The sequence below is a fragment of the Arachis ipaensis genome, chromosome B2, assembly GCF_059453495.1.
Source record: "Arachis ipaensis isolate K30076 ecotype BB chromosome B2, ASM5945349v1, whole genome shotgun sequence".
NCBI lineage: Eukaryota > Viridiplantae > Streptophyta > Magnoliopsida > Fabales > Fabaceae > Arachis > Arachis ipaensis.
In genome coordinates this window covers 69198890-69214059 of record NC_142437.1, presented here as the reverse complement: position 1 = coordinate 69214059, position 15170 = coordinate 69198890, and the positions used below count along the sequence as shown (strand labels likewise).

At 38.9% G+C, this 15170-nt stretch overlaps 1 non-coding gene across 1 annotated transcript; it reads right to left on the bottom strand.

Moving 5' to 3' along the window:
• Nucleotides 1-4540: 4540 nt before the first annotated feature.
• On the bottom strand, nucleotides 4541-4648 carry LOC148574285 (small nucleolar RNA R71). The gene has a single exon (XR_015905616.1). It is a non-coding gene; the product is annotated as a small nucleolar RNA R71 (small nucleolar RNA).
• Nucleotides 4649-15170: the final 10522 nt, after the last annotated feature.

Below are 15170 nucleotides of genomic sequence, written 5' to 3'. Positions count from 1 at the left end.
GATGAAGATGAATGCATCATCCTTGGAAGGCCCTTCCTAGCCGCAGCAAGAGTTGTGATTGATGTGGACAGAGGAGAGTTAGTCCTGCAACAGAATGAGGACTACCTTGTGTTTAAGGCTCAAGGATCTTCCTCTGTAACCATGGAGAGGAAGCATGAAAAGCTTCTCTCAATACAGAGTCAAACAGAGCCCCCACATTCAAACTCTAAGTTTGGTGTTGGGAGGCCACCATCATGCTCTGAGTGTCTGTGAAGCTCTATAAGAGCTCACTATCAAGCTATTGACATTAAATAAGCACTTATTGGGAGGCAACCCAATCTTATTTATCTATGTTAAATACTTTTTCATTTCATTTTTGATGAGCGGATAATTTATACGCTTTTTGGCATTGTTTTTAGTATGTTTTTAGTAGAATCTAGTTACTTTTAGGGATGTTTTCATTAGTTTTTATGTTAAATTCACATTTCTGGACTTTACTATGAGTTTGTGTATTTTTCTATGATTTCAGGTATTTTCTAACTGAAATTGAGGGACTTGAGCAAAAATCAGATTCAGAGGTTGAAGAAGGACTGCTGATGTTGTTGAATTCTGACCTCCCTGCACTCAAAGTGGATTTTCTGGAGCTACAGAACTCAAAATGGTGCGCTTTTAATTGCGTTAGAAAGTAGACATCCAGGGCTTTCCAAAAATATATAATAGTCCATACTTTGACCGAGTTTAGACGATGTAAAAGGGCGTTGAACACCAGTTCTACGCTGCTGTCTGGAGTTAAACGCCAGAAACACGTCACAAACCAGAGTTGAACGCCAGAAACATGTTACAACCTAGCGTTCAACTCCAGAAAGAACCTCTGCACGTGTAACATTCAAGCTCAGCCCAAGCACACACCAAGTGGTCCCCGGAAGTGGATTTATGCATCAATTACTTACTTCTGTAAACCCTAGTAGCTAGTTTATTATAAATAGAATTTTTTACTATTGTATTAGACGTCTTGGGACGTCTGGTTCATAGATCATGGGGACTGGCCATTCGGCCATGCCTGGACCTCTCACTTATGTATTTTCAAACGGTAGAGTTTCTACACTCCATAGATTAAGGTGTGGAGCTCTGCTGTTCCTCATGAATTAATGCAAAGTACTACTGTTTTTCTATTCAACTCAACTTATTCCGCTTCTAAGATATTCATTCGCACTTCAACATGAATGTGATGAACGTGACAATCATCATCATTCCCCCGCGAACGCGTGCCTGACAACCACTTCCGTTCCACCTTAGATTGGATGATTATCTCTTGGATCTCTTAATCAAAATCTTCGTGGTATAAGCTAGATTGATGGCAGCATTCATGAGAATCCGGAAAGTCTAAACCTTGTCTGTGGTATTTCGAGTAGGATTCTGGGATTGAATGACTGTAACGAACTTCAAACTCGCGAGTGCTGGGCGTAGTGACAGACACAAAAGGAGGGTGAATCCTATTCCAGTATGATCGAGAACCTCAGATGATTAGCCGTGCTGTGACAGAGCATTTGGACCATTTTCACAAGAGGATAGGATGCAGCCATTGACCGCGGTGATGCCTCCAGACGATTAGCCATGCAGTGACAGCTCATCGGATCATTTTCCAGAGATGATGAAAAGTAGCCATTGACAACGGTGATGTCCTTACATAAAGCCAGCCATAGAAAGGAGTAGGACTGATTGGATGAAGACAGCAGGAAAGCAGAAGTTCAGAGGGACGAAGGCATCTCTATACATTTATCTAAAATTCTCACCAATAACATACATTAGTATTTCTATCTTTATTTTCTGTTTAATTAGTATTATTTTCGAAAACTCCATAATCAATTATTATCCGCCTGACTGAGATTTACAAGATGACCATAGCTTGCTTCATACCAACAATCTCCGTGGGATCGACCCTTACTCACGTAAGGTTTTATTACTTGGACGACCCAATGCACTTGCTGGTTAGTTGTATCGAAGTTGTGAATGAAAAACAATTTATTAAGACGTGCGTACAGAGTTTTTGGCACTGTTGCCTGAGATCACAATTTCGTGCACCAAGTTTTTGGTGCCGTTGCCGGGGATTGTTTGAGTTTGGACAACTGACGGTTCATCTTGTTGCTCAGATTAGGTAATTTTTTTTTGTTTTATTTTCAAAAATTTTTCAAAAATATTCAAAAATTTCTCCTTTATTTTCGAAAAAAAATATATTTTAAAATCAATGTTTTCAAAAATATATTTTTCTTCAGAATTTTTAAGAATGAATTCTAGTGTTTCATGATGATTTGTTGAATCCTGGCTGGATGTAAGCCATGTCTAATCTTTTGGACTGGGGTTTCAACTTATCATCACAAGAGCTTGTTGATTCTCACACACTTAGTTGCTCTATACATGGAAAGTATCAATATCTTCTAAAGCTTGGCTGGCTATTAAGCCATGTCTAACCCTCAGATCGGAGCTTTAGACTAAGAACACAAGATTCCTGGAATTCATATTAAAAATTTTGGAATCCTTATTTTTTCTTTTTCACACTAATTTTCGAAAAATATAAAATAAAAATACAAAAAAATTAGAAAATCATAAAAATCAAAAGTATTTTGTGTTTCTTGTTTGAGTCTTAAGTCAGATTTTAAGTTTGGTGTCAATTGCATGTTCATCTTGCATTTTTCGAAAAAATCATGCACTCATAGTGTTCTTCATGATCTTCAAGTTGTTCTTAGTAAGTCTTCTTGTTTGATCTTGATGTTTTCTTGTTTTGCATCTTTTCTTGTTTTTCATGTGCATTTTTGCATTCATAGTGTCTGAACATGAAAGATTTCTAAGTTTGGTGTCTTGCATGTTTTCTTTGCATTAAAAATTTTTTCAAAAATATGTTCTTGATGTTCATCATGATCTTCAAAGTGTTCTTGGTGTTCATCTTGACATTCATAGCATTCTTGCATGCATTCATTGTTTTGATCTAAAAATTTTCATGCATTGCATCATTTTCATGTTTTTCTCTCTCATCATAAAAATTCAAAAAAAAATTCAAAAAAAAAATATCTTTCCCTTTTTCTCTCTTAAAATTTTGAAAATTAGATTTGACTTTTTCAAAAATTTTTAAAATCTAGTTGTTTTTATGAGTCAAATCAAATTTTCAATTTAAAAATCTTATCTTTTCAAAATCTTTTTCAAAAATCAAATCTTTTTCATTTTTCTTAGTTATTTTCGAAAATTTTAAAAATATTTTTCAAAAAATCTTTTTCTTATCTTTATCACATAATTTTCGAAAATAACATCATCAATTAATGTTTTGATTCAAAAATTTCAAGTTTGTTACTTACTTGTTAAGAAAGATTCAAACTTTAAGTTCTAGAATCATATTTTGTGATTTCTTGTGAATCAAGTCATTAATTGTGATTTTAAAAATCAAATCTTTTGCAAAACTAATTTCAATCATATCTTTTTAAAAATATCTTTTTTATCTTATCTTTTTCAAAATCATATCTTTTTCAAAAATTTGATTTTAAAATATCTTTTCTAACTTCTTATCTTCTTATCTTTTCAAAATTGATTTTCAAAATTTGTTTCAACTAACTAACTAACTTTTTGTTTGTTTCTTATCTTTTTCAAAACTACCTAACTAACTTTCTCTCTAATTTTCGAAAATATCTCCCTCTTTTTCAAAATTTCTTTTTAATTAACTAATTATTTTAATTTTTGATTTTAATTTTATTCCTAATTTTCGAAAATTACTAACCTTTTTCAAAAACTATTTTTGAAAATCACTAACCATTTTTCAAAATAATTTTCGAAAATTCTCTTTCTCTTTCATCTCCTTCTATTTAATTATTCATCTACTAACACTTCTCTTCATCTCACATCTCTGCTCTCTTCACCCTTGTGTTTCTTTCTTTACATTACATTCTTTTCTTCTTCTTTCCTTCTACTCACAAAGAGAACCTCTATACTTGGGTAAAAAATGATCCCTATTATTATTATTTTTCTGTTCTCTCTTTTTCATATGAGCAGGAGCAAGGACAAGAACATTCTTGTTGAAGCAGACCCTGAACCTGAAAGGACTCTGAAGAGAAAACTAAGAGAAGCTAAATTACAACAATCCAGCAAGCACCTTTCAGAAATTTTCGAACAGGAAGAGGAGATGGCAGCCAAAAATAATAATAATGCAAGGAGGATGCTTGGTGACTTTACTGCACCTAACTCCAATTTACATGGAAGAAGCATCTCCATCCCCACCATTGGAGCAAACAATTTTGAGCTGAAACCTCAATTAGTTTCTCTGATGCAGCAGAACTGCAAGTTCCATGGACTTCCATCCGAAGATCCTTTTCAGTTCTTAACTGAATTTTTGCAGATCTGTGATACTGTTAAGACTAATGGAGTAGATCCTGAAGTCTACAGGCTCATGCTTTTCCCTTTTGCTGTAAGAGACAGAGCTAGAGTGTGGTTGGACTCTCAACCCAAAGATAGCCTGAACTCTTGGGATAAGCTGGTCACAGCTTTCTTAGCCAAGTTCTTTCCTCCATAAAATCTGAGCAAGCTTAGAGTGGATGTTCAAACCTTCAGACAGAAAGAAGGTGAATCCCTCTATGAAGCTTGGGAGAGATACAAGCAACTGACCAAAAAGTGTCCTTCTGACATGCTTTCAGAATGGACCATCCTGGATATATTCTATGATGGTCTGTCTGAATTAGCTAAGATGTCATTGGATACTTCTGCAGGTGGATCCATTCACCTAAAGAAAATGCTTGCAGAAGCTCAAGAACTCATTGACATGGTTGCTAATAACTAGTTCATGTACACTTCTGAGAGGAATCCTGTGAGTGATGGGACGCCTCAGAAGAAGGGAGTTCTTGAAATTGATACTCTGAATGCCATATTGGCTCAGAATAAAATATTGACTCAGCAAGTCAATATGATTTTTCAGAGTCTGAATGGAATGCAAGCTGCATCCAACAGTACTCAAGATGCGTCTTCTGAAGAAGAAGCTTATGATCCTGAAAACCCTGCAATAGCAGAGGTGAATTACATGGGTGAACCCTATGGAAACACCTATAATCCTTCATGGAAAAATCACCCAAATCTCTCATGGAAGGATCAAAAGCCTCAACAAGGCTTTAATAATGGTAGAAGAAATAGGTTTAGCAATAGCAAGCCTTTTCCATCATCCACTCAGCAACAGACAGAGAATTCTGAACAAAATACCTCTAATTTAGCAAACTTAGTCTCTGATCTATCTAAGGCCTCTGTGAGTTTCATAAATAAAACAAGGTCCTCCATTAGAAATTTGGAAGCACAAGTGGGCCAGCTGAGTAAAAGGATCACTGAAATCCCTCCTAGTACTCTCCCAAGCAATACAGAAGAAAATCCAAAAGGAGAGTGCAAGGCCATTGACATAACCATCATGGCCGGACCCAAGGAGGAAGGGAAGGACATGAATCCCAGTAAGGAAGACCTCCTGGGACGTCCAGTGATCAATAAGGAGTTCCCCTCTGAGGAACCAAAGGAATCTGAGACTCATCTAGAGACCATAGAGATTCCATTGAACCTCCTTATGCCATTCATGAGTTTTGATGAGTATTCCTCTTCTGAAGAGAATGAGGATGTTACTAAGGAGCAAGTTACCAAGTACCTTGGTGCAATCATGAAGCTGAATGCCAAATTATTTGGTATTGAGACTTGGAAGGATGAACCTCCCTTGTTCACCAATGAACTAAGTGATCTGGATCAGCTGACATTGCCTCAGAAGAAACAGGATCCTGGAAAGTTCCTAATACCTTGTACCATAGGCACCATGACCTTTGAGAAGGCTCTGTGTGACCTTGGTTCAGGGATAAACCTCATGCCCCTCTCTGTAATAGAGAAACTGGGAATCTTTGGGGTGCAAGCTGCTAAAATCTCATTAGAGATGGCAGACAATTCAAGAAAACAGGCTTATGGACAAGTAGAGGACGTGTTAGTAAAGGTTGAAGGCCTTTACATCCCTGCTGATTTCATAGTCCTAGATACTGGGAAGGATGAGGATGAATCCATCATCCTTGGAAGACCCTTCCTAGCCACAGCAAGAGCTGTGATTGATGTTGACAGAGGTGAATTAGTCCTTCAATTAAATGAGGACTCCCTTGAGTTTAAAACTCAAGGACATCCTTCTGTAAACATGGAAAAGAGGCACAGTAAGCTTCTCTCAAAACAGAGTCAACCAGAGCCCCCACAGTCAAACTCTAAGTTTGGTGTTGGGAGGCCACAACCAAACTCTAAGTTTGGTGTTGAACTCCCATATCCAAACTCTAAGTTTGGTGTTGGGGAGTCTCAACAATGCTCTGAACATCTGTGAGGCTCTATGAGAGCCCACTGTCAAGCTATTGACATTAAAGAAGCGCTTGTTAGGAGACAACCCAATCTTTATTTATCTAATTTTAATTTATTTTTATTGTTATTTCATGTTTTATTAGGTTCATGATCATGTGGAGTCACAAAATAAATATAAAAATTGAAAACAGAATAAAAAATAGCAGAAGAAAAATCACACCCTGGAGGAGGAACTCACTGGCGTTTAAACGCCAGTAAGGAGTATCTGTCTGGCGTTCAACGCCAGAAACAAGCAGCATCCTGGCGTTCAGACGCCAGAAATGCACAGTGAAGAAGAGCTGGCGCTGAACGCCAGAAACAAGCATCTGGCTGGCGTTCAATGCCAGAATGATGCTGCATCTCGGCGTTGAATGCCCAGAACAAACATCAGTTTGGCGTTTAAACGCCAGAATTGCATGCAAAGGCATTTTACATGCCTAATTGGTGCAGGAATGCAATTCCTTGATACCTCAGGATCTGTGGACCCCACAGGATCATCTCAGCATCTGTGGACCCCACAGGATCCCCACCTACCACCGCTCACTCTCTTCCCTCTTCTCAATGTTCATCTTCTCTTCCCAATAAACACTCTTCCCCAAAACTCTTCACCTATCACCTCAATCTCTCTTCCCTATCACCACTTCACCACTCACATCCATCCACTCTTCCCCATAAACCTACCTCATAAACTCCACCTACCTTCAAAATTCAAAATCAATTTCCCACCCAAAACCCACCCTTATGGCCGAACCTTACCCCCCTCCCTTCCCTATATAAAGCCTTCCATTCTTCCTCATTTTCACACCACACAACCCTCTCTTCTCTTCTTGGCCGAATACACCTTTCCCTCCTCTCCTCCATATTTTCTTCTTCTTCTTCATCTATTCTTTCTTCTCTTGCTCGAGGGCAAGCAAAATTCTAAGTTTGGTGTGGTAAAAGCATAAGCTTTTTGTTTTTTCATTACCATTGATGGCACCTAAGACCGGAGAATCCTCTAGAAAAGGGAAAGGGAAGACAAAAGCTTCCACCTCCGAGTCATAGGAGATGGAAAGATTCATCTCCAAAGCTCATCAAGACCACCTCTATGATGTTGTGGCCAAGAAGAAGGTGATCCCCGAGGTCCCTTTCAAACTCAAAAGAAATGAGTATCCAGAGATCCGACATGAGATCCATAGAAGAGGTTGGGAAGTTCTAACAAAGCCGATCCAACAAGTCGGAATTCTAATGGTTCAAGAGTTCTATGCTAATGCATGGATCACAAGGAACCATGATCAAAGTAAGAACCCAAACCCAAAGAATTATCTCACCATGGTTCGGGGGAATTACTTAGATTTTTGTCCGGAAAATGTAAGGTTGGCGTTCAACTTGCCAATGATGGAAGAGAACGCACGCCCTTACACAAGGAGAGTCAACTTTGATCAAAGGTTGGACCAAGTCCTCGTGGACATATGTGTAGAAGGAGCTCAATGGAAGATTGACTCAAAAGGCAAACCGGTTCAACTGAGAAGACTGGACCTTAAGCCTGTAGCTAGAGGATGGTTGGAGTTCATTCAACGCTCAATCATTCCCACTAGCAACCGGTCTGAAGTTACTATAGACCGGGCCATCATGATCCATAGCATCATGATTGGAGAAGAGGTGGAGGTTCATGAAATTATACCTCAAGAACTCTACAAGGTGGCTGAAAAGTCTTCCACTATGGCAAAGTTAGCTTTTCCTCACCTCAGTTACCATCTATGCAATTCGGCTGGGATTGACATAGAAGGAGACATTCCCATTGAGGAAGAGAAGCCCATCACTAAGAAAAGGATGGAGCAAACAAGAGAGCCCATTCATGGAGCTTAAGAGACGCATGAAGCTCATCACCATGAGATCCCGGAGATGCCTCAAATGCATTTTCCTCCACAAAACTACTGGGAGCAAATAAACACCTCCCTAGGAGAATTAAGTTCCAACATGGGACAATTAAGGGTGGAACATCAAGAGCACTCCATCATCCTTCATGAAATTAGAGAAGATCAAAAAGCAATGAGGGAGGAGCAACAAAGACAAGGAAGAGACATAGAAGAGCTCAAGGACATCATTGGTTCCTCAAGAAGGAAATGCCACCATCACTAAGGTGGATTCATTCCTTATTCTTAAATTCTCCGTTTTTTGTTTTCTTCATGTTAAGTGCTTATCCATGTTTGTCTCTTATTACATGATCATTAGTAATTAGTAACTATGTCTTAAAGTTATGAATGTCTTATGAATCCATCACCTCTCTTAAATGAAAAAAATGTTGTAATTCAAAAGAACAAGCAGTACATGAGTTTCGAATTTATCCTTGAACTTAGTTTAATTATATTGATGTGGAGACAATACTTTTTGTTTTCTGAATGAATGCTTGAACAGTGCATATGTCTTTTGAAGTTGTTGTTTAAGAATGTTAAAAATGTTGGCTCTTGAAAGAATGATGACAAGGAGACATGTTATTTGATAATCTGAAAAATCACAAAAATGATTCTTGAAGCAAGAAAAAGCAGCAAAGAACAAAGCTTGTAGAAAAAAAATAGCGAAAAAAAGAAAAAAATAGAAAGAAAAAGAAAAAGCAAGCAGAAAAAGCCAAAAGCTCTTAAAACCAAAAGGTAAGAACAAAAAGCCAATAGCCCTTAAAACCAAAAGGCAAAGGTAATAAAAAGGATCCCAAGGCTTTGAGCATCAGTGGATAGGAGGGCCTAAAGGAATAAAATCCTGGCCTAAGCGGCTAAACCAAGTTGTCCCTAACCATGTGCTTGTGGCGTGAAGGTGTCAAGTGAAAACTTGAGACTGAGTGGTTAAAGTCAAGGTCCAAAGCAAAAGAAGAGTGTGCTTAAGAACCCTGGACACCTCTAATTGGGGACTTTAGCAAAGTTGAGTCACAATCTGAAAAGGTTCACCCAGTTATGTGTCTGTGGCATTTATGTATCCGGTGGTAATACTGGAAAACAAAGTGCTTAGGGCCACGGCCAAGACTCATAAAGTAGCTGTGTTCAAGAATCAACATACTGAACTAGGAGAATCAATAACACTATCTGAACTCTGAGTTCCTATAGATGCCAATCATTCTGAACCTCAATGGATAAAGTGAGATGCCAAAACTATTCAAGAGGCAAAAAGCTACAAGTCCCGCTCATCTGATTGGAGCTATGTTTCATTGAGAGTTTGGAATTTATAGTATATTCTCTTCTTTTTATCCTATTTGATTTTCAGCTGCTTGGGGACAAGCAACAATTTAAGTGTGGTGTTGTGATGAGCGGATAATTTATACGCTTTTTGGCATTATTTTTAGTATATTTTTAGTAGAATCTAGTTACTTTTAGGGATTTTTTCATTAGTTTTTATGTTAAATTCACATTTCTGGACTTTACTATGAGTTTGTATGTTTTTCTATGATTTCAGGTATTTTCTGACTGAAATTGAGGGACTTGAGCAAAAATCAGATTCAGAGGTTGAAAAAGGACTGCTGATGCTGTTGGATTCTGACCTCCCTGCACTCAAAGTGGATTTTTTGGAGCTACAGAACTCAAAATGGCGTGCTTTCAATTGCGTTGGAAAGTAGACATCCAGGGCTTTCCAGAAATATTTAATAGTCCATACTTTGGCCGAGTTTAGACGACGTAAAAGGGTGTTGAACGCCAGTTCTACGCTGCTGTCTGGAGTTAAACGCCAGAAACACGTCACAAACCAGAGTTGAACGCCAGAAACACGTTACAACATGGCGTTCAACTCCAGAAAGAACCTCTGCACGTGTAACATTCAAGCTCAGCCTAAGCACACACCAAGTGGTCCCCGGAAGTGGATTTATGCATCAATTACTTACTTCTGTAAACCCTAGTAGCTAGTTTATTATAAATAGAACTTTTTACTATTGTATTAGACATCTTGGGACGTCTGGTTCTTAGAGCATGGAGGCTGGCCATTCGGCCATGCCTGGACCTCTCACTTATGTATTTTCAAATGGTAGAGTTTCTACACTCCAAAGATTAAGGTGTGGAGCTCTGCTGTTCCTCATGAATTAATGCAAAGTACTACTGTTTTTCTATTCAACTCAACTTATTCCGCTTCTAAGATATTCATTCGCACTTCAACATGAATGTGATGAATGTGACAATCATCATCATTACCCCGTGAACGCGTGCCTGACAACCACTTCCGTTCCACCTTAGATTGGATGATTATCTCTTGGATCTTTTAATCAGAATCTTCGTGGTATAAGCTAGATTGATGGCGGCATTCATGAGAATCCAGAAAGTCTAAACCTTGTCTGTGGTATTCCGAGTAGGATTCTGGGATTGAATGACTGTGACGAACTTCAAACTCACGAGTGCTGGGCGTAGTGACAGACGCAAAAGGAGGGTGAATCCTATTCCAGTATGATCGAGAACCTCAGATGATTAGCCGTGCTGTGACAGAGTATTTGGACCATTTTCACAAGAGGATAGGATGCAGCCATTGACCGCGGTGATGCCTCCAGATGATTAGCCATGCAGTGACAGCGCATCAGACCATTTTCCAGAGAGGATGAAAAGTAGCCATTGACAATGGTGATGTCCTTACATAAAGCCAGCCATAGAAATGAGTAGGACTGATTGAATAAAGACAGCAGGAAAGCAGAAGTTCAAAGGGACGAAAGCATCTCTATACATTTATCTGAAATTCTCACCAATGATATACATAAGTATTTCTATCTTTATTTTCTGTTTAATTAGTATTATTTTCGAAAACTCCATAATCAATTATTATCCGCCTGACTGAGATTTACAAGATGACCATAGCTTGCTTCATACCAACAATCTCCGTGGGATCGACCCTTACTCACGTAAGGTTTTATTACTTGGACGACCCAGTGCACTTGCTGGTTACTTGTATCGAAGTTGTGAATGAAAAACAATTTATTAAGACGTGCGTACAGAGTTTTTGGGGCCGTTGCCTGAGATCACAATTTCGTGCACCAATTTTTCATTGTTATTTTATGTTTTCTTTAGGTTGATGATCATGTGGAGTCACAAAAACAGCTACAGAATTAAAGCGGAATAAAAAAATAGCATAAAAAATAGCACACCCTGGAGGACAGGCTTACTGGCGTTTAAACGCCAGTAAGGATAGCAGAATGGGCGTTTAACGCCCAGTCTGACAGCATTCTGGGCGTTAAACGCCAGAATTGGCAGACAGACTGGCGTTTAACGCCAGAAAGGGGGCATCAGCCTTGCGTTAAACGCCAGAAAGGGGCATCAGCCTGGCGTTTAACACCAGGAAACGCAGCATACTGGCGTTTAAACGCTAGAAAGGGTTGTCCAGGGGCGTTTAAATGCCAGAAAGGTGCAGGGAGCAGAATTCCTTGACACCTCAAGATCTGTGGATCCCATAGGATCCCCACCTAGCCCAACTCTTTTTCTCTTCTTTTCACACCTTTCTATAACACTCTTCCCCAAAATAACCTCCACCAATCACCTCCATTTCTCCTCCAAAACCATCATACGACCCACCTACCCCCACCCATTCAAATTCAAATCATCTCCCTCTCAAACCCAACCCTTATTACAAGAATTCCCTCTCCACTCCATTCCTATATAAGCCCCTCATCACTCCTTCATTTTCACACATCATAACCACCTAAAACCCCCTTGGCCGAACCATTCACACACCTCCATCTCCTCCATCTCTTCTTCCTCTAATCCTTTCTTTCTTCTTTTGCTAGAGGACAAGCAAACCTTTTAAGTTTGGTGTGGAAAAAAGCTCTGTTTTTTATTTTTTTATAACCATTAATGGCACCTAAGGCCGGAGAAACCTCTAGGAAGAGGAAAGGGAAGGCAGTTGCTTCCAACTCTGAGTCATGGAAGATGGAGAGATTCATCTCACAAGCCTATCATTAAAAAAAGGATGGAGCAAACAAGAGAGCCCGCTCATGGACCTCAACAAGAGCATGAGAAAATTCCTCATCAAGAAATTCCTGAGATGCCTCAAGGGATACACTTTCCTCCACAAAGATATTGGGAGCAACTCAACACCTCTTTAGGAGATTTGAGTTTCAATATGGAGCAACTAAGGATGGAGCACCAAGAGCACTCCATTATCCTCCATGAAATCAGAGAAGACCAAAGAGCCATGAGGGAAGAGCAACAAAGGCAAAAAAGAGATATTGAGGAGCTCAAGCACTCCATAGGATCTTCAAAAGGAAGAACTAGCCGCCGTCACTAAGGTGAACCCGTTCTTTAATTTTCTTGTTCTTATTTTTCTATTTTTCATTTTTATGCTTTATGTTTTGTCTATGTTTTTGTCTTTATTACATGATCATTAGTGTTTAAAGTTTATGTCTTAAAGCTATGAAAGATTCCATGAATCTCTCACCTTTCTTAAGTGAAAAATGTTTTTATTTGCAAAAGAACAAGAAGTGCATAATTTCGTATTCTATCTTGAAAATAGTTCAATTATTTTGATGTGGTAGCAAGACTTTTTGTTTTCTGAATGAATGCTTGAACAGTGCATATTTTTGATAGTAAAGTTTATGAATTTTAAGATTGTTGGCTCTTGAAAGAATAATGAAAAAAGAAAAATGTTATTGATAATTTGAAAAATCATAAAATTGATTCTTGAAGCAAGAAAAAGCAGTGAAAAACACAAAGCTTGCGAAAAAAAAAGGCGAAAAATAAAGAAAAAGAAAGAAAAAGAAAAAAGCAAGCAGAAAAAGCCAATAACCCTTTAAACTAAAAGGCAAGGGTAAAAAGGATCCAAGGCTTTGAGCATTAATGAATAGGAGGGCTCAAAGGAATAAAATCCGGGCCTAAGCGGCTAAATCAACCTGTCCCTAACCATATGCTTGTGTCATGAAGGTCCAAGTGAAAAGCTTGAGACTGAGTGGTAAAAGTCGTGATCCAAAGCAAAAAGAGTGTGCTTAAGAACTCTGGGCACCTCTAACTGGGGACTCTAGCAAAGCTGAGTCACAATCTGAAAAGGTTCACCCAGTTATGTGTCCGTGGCATTTATGTATCCGGTGGTAATACTGGAAAACAAAATGCTAAGGGTCACGGCCAAGACTCATAAAGTAGCTGTGTTCAAGAATCAACATACTAAACTAGGAGAATCAATAACACTATCTGAATTCTGAGTTTCTATGGATGCCAATCATTCTGAACTTCAAAGGATAAAGTGAGATGCCAAAACTGTTCAGAAGCAAAAGGCTACTAGTCCCGCTCATCTAATTGGAACTAAGCTTCATTGATATTTTGAAATTTATTGTATATTCTCTTCTTTTTATCCTATTTTTGTTTTTTGTTGCTTGGGGACAAGCAACAATTTAAGTTTGGTGTTGTGATGAGCGGATAATTTATACGCTTTTTGGCATTGTTTTTAGGTAGTTTTTAGTATATTTTAGTTACTTTTTATTATATTTTTATTAGTTTTTATGTAAAAATCACATTTCTGGACTTTACTATGAGTTTGTGTATTTTTCTGTAATTTCAGGTATTTTCTGGCTGAAATTGAGAGACCTGAGCAAAAATCTGATTCAGAGGCTGAGAAAGGACTGCAGATGCTGTTGGATTCTGACCTCCCTGCACTCAAACGCGTTTTTCTGGAGCTAAAGAAGTCCAATCGGCGCGTTCTCAATTGGGCTAGAAAGCTAACATCTTGGGCTTTCTAGCAATGTATAATAGTTCATACTTTGCCCGAGATTTGATGGCCCAAACTGGCGTTCAATGCCAGCTAGAGACCCTTTTCTGGCGTAAAACACCGGAACTAGCACCAGAACTGGAGTTAAACGCCCAAACTGGCATCCAAGCTGGAGTTTAACTCTAGAAAAGACCTATGCACGTGTAAAGCTCAATGCTTAGCCCAAGCACACACCAAGTGGGCCCCGGAAGTGGATTTCTGCACTATCTGCACTCAGTTACTTATTTTCTGTAATCCTTAGTAACTAGTTTAGTATAAATAGAACTTTTTACTATTGTATTTATAGATTAGGCCCTTTTTTCATCTTTTATCAACTTCATGCTTGGCTAGCCTCACGGCCATGCCTAGGCTATTTTCTCTTATGTATTTTCCAACGGTGGAGTTTCTACACCTCATAGATTAAGGTGCGGAGCTCTGTTCTTCATGAATTAATGCAAGTACTATTGTTTCTCTTTCAATTCACACTTACTTCTTCTCCAAGATATACTCTCGTACTTAATTTAGTTAAGTCAGAATGAAGGGGTGACCCGTGACAATCACCTACTATCTTCGTTACTCGCTTAGCCAAGATCCGCGTGCCTGACAACCACAAGCGGTCTACATGATGTTCAACGTAGTCATTGGATGACAGCCGGAGTATAGTCTCTTGGTTCTCTGATCCACGAATTTGACATGCCTCTCCTGACAATAGAGCATTCGAATCCGTGAGATTAGAACCTTCGTGGTGGAGGCTAGAACCAATTGGCAGCATTCCTAAGATCCGAAAAGTCTAAACTTTGTCTGTGGTATTCCGAGTAGGATTTGGGATGGGATGACTGTGACAAGCTTCAAACTCACGAATGTTGGGTGCAGTGACAGTGTGCAAAAGGATAGAGAGATCCTATTCCGATACAAGTGAGAATCGACAGATGATTAGCCGTGAGGTAGCTGTGCCTGTTATTTTTCATCCGAGACGAGAGATTCGACAGTTGATTAGCCGTACAGAAACCGTGCCTGGACCATTTTCACTGAGAGGATGGATGATAGCCATTGACAACAGTGATCCACCAAAATACAGGTTGACATGGAAGGGAGCACGCATGATTGGATGAAGACAATAGGAAAGCAGAGGTTCAGAAGCAACAAAGTAT